Source organism: Propithecus coquereli, unplaced genomic scaffold (genome assembly GCF_000956105.1).
Source record: "Propithecus coquereli isolate 6110/MARCELLA unplaced genomic scaffold, Pcoq_1.0 Scaffold158, whole genome shotgun sequence".
NCBI classification, from domain to species: Eukaryota; Metazoa; Chordata; class Mammalia; order Primates; family Indriidae; genus Propithecus; species Propithecus coquereli.
Genome location: NW_012140302.1, coordinates 2,288,959 through 2,306,420, shown reverse-complemented (window position 1 = coordinate 2,306,420; position 17,462 = coordinate 2,288,959). Strand labels below are relative to the sequence as shown.

The 17,462-nt window shown below is 46.1% G+C and overlaps 1 long non-coding RNA gene across 1 annotated transcript in view; it reads right to left on the bottom strand.

Moving 5' to 3' along the window:
- The window catches only part of LOC105807502, a 163,112-nt gene that overhangs the window by 14,127 nt on the left and 131,523 nt on the right, over positions 1–17,462 (bottom strand). The window contains exon 4 of the long non-coding RNA XR_001137334.1: positions 13,783–13,897. This is a non-coding gene — a long non-coding RNA (uncharacterized LOC105807502). The remainder of the gene's footprint in view (positions 1–13,782; positions 13,898–17,462) is intronic.

Here is a 17,462-nt window from a genome sequence, read left to right as displayed (position 1 = left end):
AAAAGACATCTTATTTAATATCTATTGTTGATTCACTGACATTGAACTCACAGCCAACAGTACGATTAGATAAGTATAGTTAGATAAGCCAACAGAGCTTATCTAACACAAGTATTTTCTCTGTAAGGCACATCGCAGCCTTCTTGTGCGTAGAACAGTAGACAACACTTCAGCACTACACCTGGGGGGCCCCTTAAACAGTGAAATCAACAACAAAGGCACAAAAATGTGAAAAATGCAGCACTAAATAGATGGCAAAAAGGACACCTGTGCACAGCATGAGCGCTGAAATAAGAAGGCAGGGTTGCTGGCTGGTGGTTTGCACTTGTAATCTCAGCAACTCAGGAGGCCAAGTTGGAAGGATTGCTTGAAGCCAGGAGTTTGCAAACAGCCGGGCAATATAGCAAGACTCTTGTCTCTTGAAAAAAAAAAATTAGCCAGACGTGGTAGCACATGCCTGTAGCCCCCGCTACTCGGGAGGCTGAGGCAGAAGGATTGCTTAAGCCCAGGAGTTCAAGGCTGCAGTGAGCTAAGATCATGCCACTGCACTCAGCCTGGGTGACAGAGATACCATCTGAAAAAAAAAAAAAAAAAAAAACGAAAGCAGGGTTGCCTTGTTCAACCTCAGCTGGGAATGTCCATCTGGCTACTCAAAATTTTCACTGTTCTGTGTATGTCCATAAACGACCAAGAAAGCACTGTAAGTATTGATTTTGTGGTTATAAATAAATTTCAGAGAGTAGGAAAATTTGCAAATACAGAATCTGCAAAAAATGAGGACTGACTGTATATTTATAGTTGCTTGTATATTCATAAAGAAAATCTGGAAGGATCCAAGAAACTAATAATAGTTGTGGGGAGGTGGTGAAAACTGGGTCAACTGGGGGAAAAAGCAGGAAAGAGACTTCATTTTATAGCGTTTTATATTTTTCTGTGTTTTGAACCATATGAATATATTACTTCTTTAAAAAATAATCAGATATAATAAAACAATGGAAAAAACTGCATGTGGATTTAAAAGCACTACATTCATGCCTTAAAATTTTATTTTAACTCAACAACTTAAATATCTTACTAGTCTTTTCAGGCAGGGTCCAGGTCTTTGCTCACAGATCTGTGGAGTTCTGCATTTGTCTTTTCTGCATAAACCACTGATAATAAATCGTCTATCATTTTTCAGTTTGGTTTCTTTAAAAAGGAGCCCGAAGTTGAGGACACTGGCCCAGGAACTGCAGTGCACAATCCTCTGGTGCGCTCCGTCTCTCTCCCTCTAGCGCCAGTCTTTAAGAGTTGTCTTGCTCGCACCTAATTTGGCAGCAATTCTCTTTTGGTGGCTTGCTTTTAGCACTTCTTTCTAAAGCATTCAGCAGTGAACAATTTGAGTCCCCCTAGACGAACCTTCCCAGATGAGGTAGAACAAGGTGACTCTTACTTTTCATAGAAACAGCACTTCTCTTTCTTCTCTGCATGCATAGTTCAGCTTATATCACATCTGATTAACTTACATAATTATAACAACATGTACAACTGGCATAAGCAGTTTTGAGGACCAACACGGTTGGTGCTCCTTTGGTCCCTGACTACGTTTGGGAGAGTGGGCGCTCCGTTCGGGGCAGTGTTAGCAAGCCGTGGAGACGGCCGGTTGCCACTTAGCTATGTAGACGTTGGTTAAAGACAGCTGTGCCTGTGTGTGAGTGCGCCCAGCCATGTGGCTGAATTAGGCCTCCTGGTATTGCTTGCATGCATTTCAAATGTTTATTATGTACCTACAGGTCAGGCACACACTCCTTAGGCAGAGAGCTGGGTTCCCCGGAATGCTTAGGGCAGAGCTCAGCAAACATTTTCTGAAGTGAGCAGACCTCTTTTTTTCAAAGGCCTTCAAGGTAGGATTTCTGACAAAGCTGACATTTAGACTTTGCATTTTAGGAAAAGGATGAGGAAGGGGGCAGGTTTATAAGATCTCCTGAAGTGTCTGGGATTTAATCCGCAGTCTGAGCTCCCAGCTGCTCCAGGCTGAGGCGAATTCCCCAACCATTTATGGACCATGCGGAGCCCCCTCTGCTTGCAAAAGAGGGAAGAGGCCAATGTCCATGACCTGAAACCAAAAGCCCTTTGTCTCAACAGATGACCCTGACCCCTACTTCACAGAGAAAATGGGGGCTGCAGGCCTTTGCCCGCTCTGCTTCCTGCCCCCCAAACATTCACTTCTCCCCATGGTGCTCTCTTCACTCCTCTGAAATGCCTGGAGGCCCTTTTCCTAGGAACCAGGTTTCTTAGGGTCAGAAACCTGGACTGTAAAACCCCACCTTCTCCCCACGCCTACTCACTTCCAATAGGTTATCTGTTCCTGTCAACCTCTCCTCCATAGCATTTCGCTGGCCATCTCCTCACCTAATCTATGATAATCTCTTCCCAGCTGGCCTCATCCCCTCCAGCCCTGCCCGGCCACCCCTCTGCTTAAAACCTCCGGGGCTCCCTCGGCCAGGGGCTCCCTCGGCCAACGGGATAAGTGTCCGAACAGCTCAGCCTGGCACAGGAGGCCCTCATGATCTGGCCTCACCCACTTTTCCCGTGATTTCCCCCACCCACCCAACCACAGACACCTCGAGCACCTGTCCCAAGGAGCCGTGTAAGGCCTCTAGAATGCTGGTCCCTCTGCCTGAAATCTTTTTCTCCCATTTCCCATATGTCCAGTCTACAAGTTCCTGTTCAAACCTGACATCTTTCAGGAAGTCTTCCCTGATCCGCAGCCACTCGTTGAAAGAAGACATTTATTGCGTGCTGTGTACCAGGCACAGCAGATATCATGGAGGTGGGAATAGACGTGGTGTCAGCTCTCGTGGGGCCTGCAGTCTGGGGGTGTGTCTGTCACACACAGACAAATGCAATTTTGTGTCTGAGATGAGTAGCTATAATAAAGGGCCATGACCTCAGCAGAAAAGTCAAGGAAGGATCCTCTGAAGAGTCACAGTGATGCTGTGATCTGAACGATGAGGAAATAGGGGAAATGGGGTACAGAAAGCTATATTCCAGACAGAGTCAAGGACAGAATGAGCAAAGGCCCTGTGGCCAGTGGTGTGGCGGGGGGCGGGAGGACATGGCAGACATAAGCAACTAAAAGAAGGGCAGGGTGGTTAGAATGCAGGAAAAAGGAGCAGAGTGGTGAAACTGGAGAAGGGGCAGGAGTAAGACCATCCAAGGTTCTTGAGGATAAGGAGCTTTCTCTTTAGCCCAGGAGCACTGGCAAACCATTAAAGTATCTTGAACCGTGTGTGTGAGCAAGCACATGTGACTGACAAGATTTCCACTTTGAAAAGCTTGCTCTGCCCATAGTCCTGGGTCAGCAAAGTTTTTCTGTAAATAGCCAGATAATATACATTTTAGGCTTTACGGCCAAGAGGCAAAATAGTATACACACACACACACACACACACACACACACACATACACACACACACTCATACATACACACACACATATAAGAGAAAAAATAAATTTCTACAAATTTTTAGGGAAATTCAAAATATAATAATAATTGAGCATAATTTTTTGTAATATAGATCTACTAATGAGAAGAATGGAATTATTGTTTGAAGGGATAACATTTTCCCTCCAAAGGGAAAGTCAGTGTTCCCATACCATCTAATGTTCACCTTGAAAAACCAATTTTAGCCCATGGGCTGTGCAAAATCAGGCAGTGGCTGGATTTGGACCACGGACTGTAGTTTGGGGACCCCTGGTGCAGACAGTGGACTGGAGGAGGGTGAGTGAGGATGCGGGTGACTTAGGTTGCTATGGTCCGGGCCAGGTAGCTTGGAGGAGGGTGATGATGGAGGGGCGTTTGGGGGTGAACCAGACAGCATTAGTGATGGAAGGGGCACAGGGATGTGGATGGGGAGTGTCCACACAGCACCTAGAAGTCAGGTTCACGTCCATGCAGACTGGAGCACTGGCAAAGCTCAGTTCACCTTGAGACCGACAACCGGAGCTGTCGCTGAGGCAGCTGGGCAGAGGCTCCAAAGCCCGGAGGGGTTCGAGGCCCCTGACAACAGGCAGTAAATGAAGGCAGGGACGTGAGGAAGGACCCCGGACGGGCAGCGAGAAGGGGCTCAGGGCTTTGCCGTCTTTATCATGCCCTCGCACACTGTTCGAAAGTGTTTCGTCTGCCTCCTCCACCAAGCTGGGACCTCTTTTAAGGAGTGCCTCTGGTCAGCACGATACACGGCGCCCACTGGGTGCCAAAGACACGACGGAGGAAGGGATGGAGGGGAGAGCTGCTGCTCCCACCGCAAACGCACAACAGATCATGTCAATTCACAGTGGAAGCCGACTTCCCCCTCCGGCTCTGACGAGCTGACCCGTGCCTGTCTCCAGCCTCCCCCAAGAGCTACCTTTGATACAGGTCACCGGGCCCTTCCCCAGTCACTCTAAATCATCCAGGTGTGCGAGCGCTCACGCACATTTACACACAAATCTCCTCCCGATCAACCCTGCCAACGTGATGTGTGGTGACGGTGTATTGACAACACACCCATCGACCGTCAGCTCGACGTGTCTCAATATATGTCCCATCACCCAGAACATCATTTTTTTTTATTAAAAAAAAGTTAAGTGGCAGTCTCACTCACAACAAGGAGGGGAGAAGGGGGAAAAAAGCCACAGGTTAAAGAACTCTAATTTTTCTTTTATCTCATTCCTTTCATTTCTTTCTTCATTTTGAACAGAAGAGTAAAACGCTCGTGGTTCCATCTCTTCAACAGTCCTGGGAGGAGGAGGTCGATGGCGGGATGCAGAGCGGTCTGTTCCAGCGACCACAGGGTGTGCGCTCGCCATCGGTGGGGCTCAGAGACCAGTCTCCCCGGGCCACAGCCACAGTCCTCTGGCCCAGTGCTGAGTCTCTAATAGGGACCTCGAAGAATTCGTGGGAGGGTGTGCATATCCTCATGGCCAATGGTAACACTCTAGAAAGCACTGTTTACAGCATGGACAGACACTATTTTGTCTGTCCCCACAACCTGTGAGATCAGAATTGTCTCCTCTGTTTGAAAAAAGATGAGGAAATTAACATGCAGGGGATGAGCTTCCCAAGGTCACACAATTGGTGAAAAAAGGCTGGGCCCCCAACCTTTTGAGGGCGGGGCTGGGCCCTCCGATGGCGAAGGATGAGGCTTCTCTGACACTCGGCGGCACCCCTTGTTCCCACTGCAGCATGACGCTGCTCCCCCCTCGTTAGATCCAGCTTTTACCCTTGCTTTCGCGAGGGTTGAGGAAACCTGGTTTATACCACAATGTAGACACGCCCCACACATCTGGCTGTCAGCTCCTGCCAACTGTCAACACTCTAGCATTTAGCAGTGAACTTGGAAGTGTGAAAAAGAAGCTGATGCACTTTATACCGCCGCCCCCCCACCAAAAAAAAAAGTTCTAGGCTTAAAGGGCTAAGCTCTAGTTATCTGGACCATATTTCACTCATCAGGAACATCTCGCTGGAGAGCAACAAATGGGTTATGTGGCAAGTATTTTCCTCGTAGAAACACCAAGACCCTGCTTCTGGAGTCAGAAGACCAGGGTTCAAATCCCCATCTTCCACTGGCAAAGTCAGTAACGCCGGCAGGCCCATCTAACCTTGCTTTTGAGCCATAATTTTGACGTCTGTAAAAGAAGAATAATTGTAGCTCCTAGCCCAGGTTTCTAAGAAGGTTCAACAAGAGAAGGTACAGGATGCGTGTGGCCCCCGGTACGGACCGAGCAGCCTCGCTGCCTGGGGTGGGGCGTCTGTTGTTTTGTTTTGACTTGGGTACAGTTTAGATCAGGCTTAATGACTCAGTCATGATTGATTCGGTTTGGTTATTTGTTTCCTGGACAACTTTAGCCCTCTCTTTATTTCAATTAGCAGCACGGTGCTCAGGGGCAGGAACTGCGGGAAGTGGACACAGGAGGGAAGAGAGAGACAAGCCTCAGCAGTCTGTGGCCCTTCCGGGTCGGGACCAATGACCTCACTTACCCTGTCGCCTCCTGAAAGCATCAACACACCCGGACACATTCATTTTTATGGAGAAGGAAGATCCAGAGACATGGAAAGGCCAAACTGCATTCGGTGTACTGCTCACTGGGCAGGGCAGTAAACAGAAGCATGCAAATAAGTGCTCATGTGACTTGCTCGTTCTTTGTGGGAAGCTTCCTGGGGCAGGCTGGCCCTTCAAGAGACAGGCCTAGGGTTCTACGTGGGTCAGTGCCATTCAGGGGGTGCAAAAGAGGAAATGTGAGTGTGGCCAAGCTCCCCAACTTGGTGTCAGTGGTGACGAAGGTGGCGTTCTGCTCCCTGGGGTCTGGCTCTCAAGCAGTTCAAGGCCCCAAGAGAGGAAAAGAGAAGTAATTACTTGGTGGCCATCTAAAGCTTAACAATATCCACAGTTATCATAATGGAAAACAGTTAGGGGGGGTCGCACCTCAGTTACTTTGAGTCATTGCAGTCCCTTCAGGATATCAGAAAAGGTGATATTCTACTTCTTTTCCTGTTTCAAGAGGGCCCTAAACTCTCAGGTTCCAGAAAATTGGCTGATTTCTTACTTTTAGTTATAGCCTCTCCTCCTGCTTAAACAATGAGCTCCCTCTAAGGAACTGGGGACATGCTGCCTGGCATGGCTGACCTACTAAAGCAGTCTGGGGTGGCGTCTGGGGCCACATGTGCCCTCTGACCTGATGGTAAAAAATGGGCAAATGGGCCTCCCCCTGTGGAAGCTCCTCACCCCCTCGGAGCTCAGCCAGTCTCACAGATAGAAAAGAAAAAATGAGGCCAACCTAACCCGTACGGTTTTGGGGGGCACTCTCACACCCATGATTTCCTGCGAGGCAGACCCAGCAGGAATTTTATTCCCTTTGAGCTAAGCTATGGAAGCTCCAAGGGGGGAAGAGGTTTCCGGAAGATCACGTGTGCTGGTAGAAGCCAACCTGAGGGAGCTGAGAGTCGAAGGCGCCTGGTCCCAAGCCAGAGAGCCTCCAAAGACCACAAACCACTGCTACCAGAATGAGGTCGGAGCTTCCCCAGGACTTGAGTATTCTCCAAAAATACAAACAAGAAGGTATCACTGAAGTACAAACAAACTCCTATTTGTTCCTATTTCTTCGATAAAAATGTCACAGCTTTCTCTGAATAGCTTTCATTCTGCCCTCCTCCTTTTCCTCTCACTCTTGGCCTCCTGGACCTAAACCAAGTCTCCCCCTCTCCTCTTGATTACGTGCACGCAGATTATCTCCCTCTTCACGGGACAGTCACAGGAAATTTAAACATTCTCAGATGGGGTTCTTGTAAGCCCACTTCCCCTGCCCTCCACCCCCGCCCCATACCCAGTTGCTATGTATTCAGGAAATGCAAACCCAACATAAAGATAACCCGGACCGAACAGAAAAGGAGACCGGCCCTGTGACCTTGCCGGGCAAATGACTTCCCCTCCCTGCACCAAAGACTCAGCTTCTGCAGATGAGGCGGTTGGGCCCGATGAGCTCCAAGGAGCTCCCCTGGCCTTGACCTGCTAAAGCTTACATGGAAGAACCTCTCCAGACCCTGCCTGTCCCAGGACACCCAAAAGTCCAGGGCTGAGATATTGAGACAGCAGGGTTTTTCACCAAAGACACCGGATCCCTAAGGATCCCAGGCTGTCGGGGCAAAGAGTGCAGGCAGTGAGGACGCCTGGATTTCAGTCTCAGTTCTGCCATATTTTGGAAAAGGGAAGAGAGTGAAAGGGGGAGGGTATCAGGGTGACCTTAAACTCTAGATATAATGATGTAATTTAAAAAAATAGAATAATGAATATGAATAACAGTATAATAAACGTTACTAAAATATTTGTAGAACGGAGACCACCCAACAGCGAGAAGGAGTTGATGGCCAATCTCCGCACTTAAAGACTCGATTTAGAACATATTTCCATTGACTTTTATGTGGCTCTGTAAGCACAGGAGCCCTTTGTCTGGGGTGTCTTCTATCTTTACACCCGCAATAACCCCAGCACCTCGAATTCCTCAGACAGCCCCAGACATGATGTGTCCCAGCTTCCTGGTTCTGGAAATGGTCTCCCTCTGCATCTAGGACAATCCCTTGTTGCACCGTACAGGGCTGGCCAACAAGGAGAACTCACCCTGGGGTGTCATCGGTGAGGAATACTTAACCTACCAGGTGAGCTCTCCTTGGGCAAGGCCAGTTGGCTGCTGTAAGTAATCAATCTTGGCTCACAGCTCTGAGTAACCAGAATGGAGGAGGGGCAGGAAGAATGAATCACTATCAGGACAGAGGCTGTTAACAGACTCTGAGGTTTGTTGATGGGGAGTGGGGTGTGGAGTGGGGTAGGGTATTTAACCCCCCCGCAGACAGGCTTGGCCACTCGCTGGGTGGAGACTATCCCACTTATCGTCCTAGGAGTCAGGAGAACAAAGAAGCCCCCTCCCTAACTCCAACAGTGTCCCTGCTCAGTCTCCCTAGCAACCTTCACCCTTCTAAATATTGGAGCAATGCTTAGAAAAAGAAGACAAAGAATGGCTCCAAATAATGTTTTGGTAGTCACAAAAGGCTAAACTTTTAAAGAATGCTGCCAATCGCTGTTTTACAAAAGTCAGTCAGTGGCCCAGATGAACTGAAGCATTAGAGAGACAAAAGCCATATGCAAACCCATTCAAGACCTCCATGTTCATCAGCCATGAATGGTCAAACGCTTGGGAGACCTGGTGAAACACAGTCAAACTGTAGCTGCAGGACCTCTCTGGGCTATGGATAGTAGGAGATGTCTCTCCAAGAGGGGCCACAAAGGCTATCTGTGGGGCTGGACAAAGGGTCTCACTGTCTTATGAGGATGCTCATCTCTAAACTCCAGTTCACATCACTTCTACATGCAGGATAAGTGAGGCTCCTTCTCCAGCTGCCTTACCCTCACTGCTCAAATCTGCCTCCTCCAGGAAGCCTTCCCTGACCACTCAAGGGAACCGTGCTTTTCTTCCTTGGATATCCACTTTGAATACCTGACGATCTTATAAGATGTTTTATCCTTAAAACATTTTTTTTTTGGTTATAAAGTCTTTTTGTTATTCATAGCCTTTAATTTTTAGAGCTGTTTTAGTTTCACAGCAACTTCATGCATTTTTTTTATACCACTTGCCCACTGCACAGGGCCCAGAGTCACTACGAATAGCAGGTGCTGAAAAAAGATGTTGCCTGATAGACAGCTAATCAGGAAGCGATCCAAATCTGGGAGTGACAGGAAGCCATTGACTAAAGGGAGGCTGTGACGTGAGAAGTCTTGTGCCGGCTCAAAGAGTGGCGGTGAATGGACACTGAAGTCCCTTCTCCCCTGCCCCATCACCTACCAGAAATGTGTCTGCAGAGCACAGCGCCATCCCCCAGACTCCGCAGGGGAAACCTCCAGGGCGAGTGGTGGCATGCGGCTCCAGCCCCACAGGGCGCCACAACACAGGGCGCCACAACACAGGGCACAGCTCGGAGGAGGGGCCGCGATCAGGGGCGTGGGGGCTCGGTCCCATTTCCAGGACCATGCCCTGCTTTCTGTCCCCCACAAACACTGGCCAGACCAGTGTGTTCTATCTTCTCATATTATTTTTTATAAACACCCCAGTGTGAAGAACATAATAATGAGGCTGGGAGCCCACATTTACACTAGATTTCTGTCTCCATTTTCATCCCATTTTATAAACCAGCTTTGTCAGTTTAACAGCATCCCTGAACAAGAGCACTGGCCTTGAAGTGGTGCGTTCGCGGTCGTAATAGTAACCACCACCGACCAAGCGCTCAGGGCGTCCACACCCCGTGTTGCAGACTCTACAGGCACCACCTCATTCAGTGCTTGAACAGCTGTCTGTCACCCGCAGGTTACAGATGATGACAATGATGCTCAGAGAGCTTAGGCCAGTAAGTGGCAGAGCCAGGGTCAAACTCAGCTCTTTCTCCCTGACCCACAAAGCCCCAAAAGCCAAACCACTGTGCTCTATAGCCTCGGCACACCACCAGGAAACAGAAAAACCAACAGCAGGGAGGATGGGGAGAGGGAGAAGGGAAGACGGTGAGAAGGAGAGAGCAGTGTGCCCTTAGCAGAGTGGAAACCAAGCAGGGAAGTTGCTGGTGACCACTGCAGAAATCAGCCACAAAATACGCACAAGCCATTTCCTCTCTCAAGGAAGATAAACAATAGATTCATAAACAAATTTTACAAAGCTGCCCAGCTAGTTAAAGCATTTTGGTAGAAACTCACATCCTTTGTGAGCATAAAGCTCATTCCCAATGGTCAACAGTTATCCTGGGGAGAGGGAAGGTGTAAAGAGAGGAGAGCAGAGGGACACACTTTCTCCCAGTCCTTCCCCTGCTGGGCCTGTGACCGTAGCCAGTTGCATAACCTCTCTGGGCTTTGGTTCACTCTTCTGTGAAAAAGGAATATATATTCCTGCCCAACGGGGCTACTGTGGAGAAGAAAAAAGATCCACTTTCTGGCAATATGGCAGACAAGATACTCTATTCAACTTTCCTAATTCAAACAACTAACATGCTGGATAACATTTTAAATATGAAGATTGAATACACATTGTTGAGTTGGTATAAATGCAAAGATTCCTCAAAGACCAAAACAAGCCAAAAGCAGGGACCCTGGGAGATGAGCTAGCACCAAAGCTGGCCTCTGCTCTGAGGGTTTCTGCTGAACACTGGAGATTCTGCTTCCCAGTGATAGCTGCCTAGGGAGACCTCTACATCAAGTTGGGACTTCAAATGTCTCCACTCTTGGTGAGTGAGAATTGAACGCACAACACAGAAGGGCGCTGTCAGGAAACTTGACCTTGGGCTGTGCAGAAAGGGGGAAAAAATACCTCTTCTGAAAATTTATAATCATAAGCTGAACTTTATACAGGTTGGCACTCTGAATTATGTTACCTTAGGGTAGCCAGGAAAGTCTGCAGTAGAGATTTAATTTAAGGTGATTTTTGGCTGGTAGTGTCCCCCAGACAACTAGCAGAAGTTAATACAAATCCTCTCTGAAAACACCAACTTCAACCCACACCTCGGATAATTCCCAGAGATAAAGTTCCAAGGAAAATGAGCAGCTCACAGGAAACAAGGCACTCTGAATACAGCAGAAACAACAGATGGCACAATCAGACCTGCAAAGACTTCAGATTCTGGAATTGCCAGACATAAATTTATAAAATTTCTAAAGAGCTAATTCAGTATTTTAAAGAAATAAAAGTCTTCAAATATGAGTGAGAAATAAGAAACCAGAAAAATCACCAAGGAGATCTGAAAAATAATGGACCCAGAACTTCCAGAAATGACAAATAAAGGAAGTGAAAAGAAAAAAATTCAATGGATGGATTAAACGGCATTTAAGACACAGAATAGGTGTAGGGTGGAAAAAGAAAAAAATAAGACACAGAATAAATTAATTAAATAGAAGATAGATCTGAAGAAATTACTCAGAGTTTATCATAGACAAAGAGATAAAAAACATAAAGTAAAGAGATACAGAGAACAGAGCGAGAAGGTCTAATATAAGTCTAAGTGGGGTTCCAGAAAGAGAGATTAGAGAGAATGGGGAAGTGGCAATATTCAAAGAAATGAAGGGTGAGGATTTTCCAGAAATGTTGGAAGATACAAATCTTTAGCTCTAGGAATCCCAACGAAACCCAAAGAGAATAAATAAAGACAGAAAAATTTACACCGAGACACATGGTAATGAAGCTGCAGAACACAAAAGAAAATGACCATCTTTAATGCAGCCGGAGAGATATATCAGATCACTGACAAAGGAACAGCAATTAAACTGACAGCCAACTTCTCAACAGCAGCACTCAATGCCAGAGGCAGTGGAGTAACAGCTTCGATGACCTAAGAAAATATCCAGGAAAGCTACCGTTCAAAACTGAGAGCAAAAGGCATTCAAACCAGCTAAAACCAAAAGCAAACCAAACCAAAACAGAAAAACCTTGAGAGAGTTTACCACCAACAGACCCTCACTGAAAGATAATGCTGAAGGATTTATTTTGGGCAGAAGGAAAACGATCTCAAATTCATGAAAGGATGGTGAGAAAAATATATGATAAATATAAGTAAATATTTATATAAAAACAATGACATTTAATGTGTAGGGAAAAATAGGGTAGAGGGAAAACATAGGATAACAATAGTATATAAACTGGGAAAGGCAGTGATTAGAATTAAACCAGTCTACAGTTCTTGTATTGTTTGTAAGAAAAGGAAAGATACTGATTAATTCTAGACTTTAAGTATGCATGTTAAAATGCTTAAAATACTTGGGTAGGTACTCAGGAGACTGAGATGGGAGGATCACTTGAGCCCAGGAGTTCAAGGCTAGCCTGGGCAACATAGCAAGATCCCATCTCTAAAAAAATAAATAACTGGGATAATCATTGAAGAAAAAGACATTAAGCATGTAAATTCCAAATAAGAAGAAGGTTAATGGAATTGGGCGGGGTGGTGGAGAACATCTCATTCTAAAAGAAAGAGCAGAAAAAATTAAAGGCATATAAAGAGAAATAAATCCCATTTTGTCAATAAGATATACCAATTCTAAACATCTACACACCAAATAGCGTTGCCTTAAAATATACAAAGCAAAAATTTCAGCTCTGCAAGACACAACTGACAAATCCAGTGGGAAATTTTAATACACCTCTCTCAATAATTGATAGATCAATCAGACGAAATCAGAAAAGGATATATTGCAGATGATTTGAACAGCACAATGAACTAACTTATCTCAGTGGTGATATATAGAAAACTATATCCAATATTAATAAATACACATTTTTTCAAGCTCTTATGGAAAAAATTTGGAGAGTGAAGGAGCACAAAGAAGTAGCTCAATGCATATTTCAAACTCTTTTCAAGGATCCCAACCTATTTTGCCCTAAAAAGACATAGACCTTATCTTTCTTTTTGGTCGCTATATCTCCAGAGTCTAGCACAGTGCCTGTCGCAAAGGAAGTTTTCGATAGTTACTGAAGAAGGAATGGCGGCCGAATGATTCTCTGTTGAAGACCGCACAGGTTGGGTGAGCAACCAGCGGGGCGGACACTGGAGGTAATAAAGCCCTTTCCAACACAGAGGTGATGAAAGGACAGGTGAGCAGCGTCAATCTCTCGTGAGAATTTACACAAAAAAGAAAGGCAGAGTCAAATCCAAAGAGCGAGGCATGTGGAAGAGTCTTTGAAAGTCCAGTCTTTGTGGTTCCAAATGGTAGAGCAGAGACCAGCAGACAGAAATGAAGAGCGGCAGAGTTTGTCCCAATATTAGGAAGAACTTTCTAGCAATTAACTGTCCAACACTGGTTAGGAAATGGCCTGGCTGATTGTCTAAGGCCCCTTCGGACTCTGTGTGGGACAGGAGTCTGTCTGGCAGTACTCGGAGTCTCAGACCACAGACTAAGCAGGCTTTCCAATTCCAGTATAGCCCAGAGATTCTTTCGCCCGAAATTCCCCGGATACTCATCCCTAAAAGACCTGTTCAAGGTCCCAGATTGAGGAAGAGGTGGAGGACGCATGACAGTTCCATCCCCAGACACTCAACTCAGTGCCCTTTCTGCTCCACATCAGCCTCTCCTTTAACCTAAGTGAGCACACCTCACCCTGTTAGGGTGACGTGTACTTTTTAAGTCTACCTCGTCCCAGGAAACCCTACTCTTTCAGCACGTGGCAAGGGATTACAAAAGCACATAGAATTTGGTAATGTGAAAATCCCTCAGCCTTCCAGGAGAAGGAAAACAAGCTCACCTTGAGCTCCGCAGCAGATGGCTGAGTTGGGGGCCTGGCTCTGGGGGCTTCTCCTGCGGCCGGCCGGTCATGCTGCTCTCATGCTGCTCGGCAGGTGGGAAGAGGAGACCTGGTTCTGTGGGGAAAGGAGGAGGAAAGGTCACGTCTTCATCACTTTGCTCGTAGCCCTCCATCACCATCCTGCAGAGGACACTACCTGAAACCCCAGGGGGTTCCCAAGGCTGGCCTTGCTCACTCTTGCATCACGGGGAGGAAGGCGAGCATGCGGTCAACAAACGTTTTCAGAAAGGCCTATGGTGTGCCAGGCACTGAGGAATGAGGCCACACAGACGAATTATATGCAGCCCCTGCTGTCAGGAAACAGTCCCAGAGAGAGAGAGAGAGAGAGAGAGAGAGAGAGAGAGAGAGAGAGAGAAAGAGAGAGAGAATGGGCCCATGTCTGATTACAATATAATTTGTAAGTGCTGTGATTTCCCCAAATTCTTTTAACAGCCAATTTGCTTCAGAGGGGAGCTGATGCCCTGTAGTAGACATGTAAGGGCATCAAAGGGGGGAATGACAAGGAAAACCCCCATCTGTTACTTGGCACATCAGCCACCTGAGACCCCCCACCCCTCACGGAAGACCCGCATCAGCGTAATACTAACCTATTACCGGGCCCATCAACTAATCTATTACCTGGCGCATCAGCATAACACTAAATCTATTATCTGACACATCAACTAACCTATTACCAGGCGAGCATTAACCACCTGACACCCTACCCCCAAGACCACCACAACTTAATAAAAGTGGGAAAAATCGGGTAGGCGGGGCTCAGAATTTTTTTAATTTCAGCATATTATGGGGGTACAGATGTTTAGGTTACGTATGTTGCCCTTACCCCCCCTCCCCCCCAAGTCCGAGCTTCAAGCCTGTCCATCCCCCAGGAGGTGCGAATAGCACTCATTGTTTGTGCATATGCCCATCCCCCCTCCCCCTCCCCTGCCGAACATCCAATAAATGTTATTCTTATATGTGCACTTAAGTGTTGATCAGTTAATACCAATTTGATGGTGAGTACATGTGGTACTTGTTTTTCCATTCTTGGGATACTTCGCTTAACAGAATGTGTTCCAGCTCTTTCCAGGAGAATACAAGAGGTGCTATATCACCATTGTTTCTTAAAGCTGAATACACTCCATGGTATACATACAAGCAGAGCTACCATTTGATCCAGCAATCCCATTACTGGGCATCTACCCAAAAGAACAAATGATACTCTATGAAAAAGACACCTGCACCCGAATGTTTATAGCAGCACAATTCACAATTGCAAAGATGTGGAAACAACCCAAGTGTCCATCAATACATGAGTGGATTAATAAAATGTGGTATGTGTATACCAGCGAATAAACTTTGATTCTCCGACTCTCCACGTGCCGCTCGGCTCGTCCTTGGGACCACCGGCTGTAACACTTGCCGTAACAGAGCTGCGGCGGCTTACACGTGCTACAGCACAGAGCCCCCCAATTGCTTGTGAGGGAGGACCAGTTTTGTTGGGTTTTTAGTTTCCAAACCATCACAGATAAATATTTCCATAAAATATAATAAAATGAACTGCTAGAAAAATAAAATGAAAAGATATTCATAGAACGTACAAGGCTACTTTTTTATTATTCAACAGATTATTCTGTCAAATCGGTATGGAAGTTTCTAGGCGCTTTACTCTCGATTTCTGTACTTCTCTTGTACACCGGTACAGTCTGCACAGAGCACCACTGCACGAAGCGCAGCTGAACAGCACTGCCACAGCAAAGACAGATGCGGCAAACCGTCCTACCATGTCTGGCTGTTCCCTTGGTTCAGAGAGGGAGGCTACAAATAAAAATGATTTCAGATTCACTCCCTGGACTACAGAAAGTTCATTCGGAGAGTCTCTCTCCAGGACGGAGAATCGCAGCAGGGACTCCGGGCAGGTGTGGCTCTGGGTTGTCTGGAGGTAGGTGGTGGCACCAACCCGCTGTTGTGTTCAGGTAATAAGAGTGTGAAGCTCACACAGAGCTGCTGCTGGAGCCCTGTCCGCCCACACCCTGAACTTCCCAACCCTAACTGTGGCAACCCCGGCCGCAGCTACCTCCCTGCATGACAAGAACAAAGAGTCATCTACTAAAATGGACTGGGGCATTTCAGAAAATAAATCATTTTCAAAACGTCAAGAGGGCTGCTGGTGTTCATTCCTACTATTTAATGCTATAAAAATGATTTTTTTTTTAAATTGAGAAATCCTTTGTCTGTGACAGCCAGCTCCAAAAAAAGCCTTTAACTGCCAATTGCCTTAATACTTGAGGGAGGCATTACAAGTCATTTTCACCCATTTGAATGTTTAAGAGAAAGTACTCATTTCTCTAAACTCTCAGCTTTTAAGTCGTTCTTATTTTAAACTTTAGAAGAAGGTAACTCTGCAGAAGAAAAACTTCCCTTTTCCAAGTCTTGTTTGTTTTGTTTTTTTCATGCAAACACACATACACTCTCCCTGCTTCAAATGCTAAATCATCTGCAATTTTGGAGTTTGTTGCTCATGAAATTCTAGAGATAAGCACATCACCAACATTCCTATAGCAACAGAATGTTTTCGAAGCAATGTCTGTAATGCTACAAAGATTATATATCATTATCTCTGAATGTTGGCGCAGCGAAGGTTATGGGAATAATTGTTTATGTACAAATAAGTCAATACAGTAACTGGCAACCTGAACAGCAGACCTTATCAAGGAGCTAAATCATGGCACAGGGTTCCTATGAATAAATTCACCATCTTTACCCTCAACTGTGTGAAAATAACTCTCCAGGCTCCTCTGCAGCAGCGTGAGTCCTTGGAACTGCTTGCTTGTCTCGTGGGCAAGACTTATGCTTGATGTATCAATTTTTATTGGCCATTTACTATATGTAAGGCATGAGGCTAGGCTCTAGGTTTCTAAAGATGGGTTATTTTTCAAAGAGGCTCAAAAGAAACATATAACAGATAATTACAATTCCCTTTTCCTGCTAAGAAGAGATTATTGGCTGGAGTTAAGGAAACGAAATTAACTAGCTCCATCCATCCGTCTATCCATCCAACCATCTATTCATCCATCTGGTGCTGGCTGGGTGCCTAATACGTACTACGCAAGTGAAGGCAGTAGGCATAAACAGTTGAGCGAGACCAATGTGTCCCCTGCCTTCACGGAGCTTATAATCTAGTGGAGGAAGCCAACATTAGCAAGTCAGAAATAACTATAATAGTTAGTGGCGCCCCCTAAAGAGGCATGGCTACTGCTATAATTAATAGCATATGCCGTAGCATGGAAAAGGGTCAGTAGTGCTTTCCTAAGGAATCAATCTTTTAATGTGAGGCCTAAGAATAAATTCGTGAAGCAAAGTAGGGAAAGCAGGAAGGAAGGGATAGAGAGGAAGGGTGTTGCTGGCACAATGAATAGCCTGTGCAAAGGTTCTGTCACAGGAAGGAGTCCTGCATGCTCTAGCTATGAAAGGAGGCTCTTAAGGAGGATACATTGGTTTTTAACCTCACGCCATGCTCCAGTCACTATGGTATTCAAGACAGGCATTAAAGATAGGCAGAGGTTTTTTAAAAAAGAACCCAAGGAGTTACGTAGCACAAATCAGGAACATGTTGTGCGTAATTGCTAAATTCTCCCTCT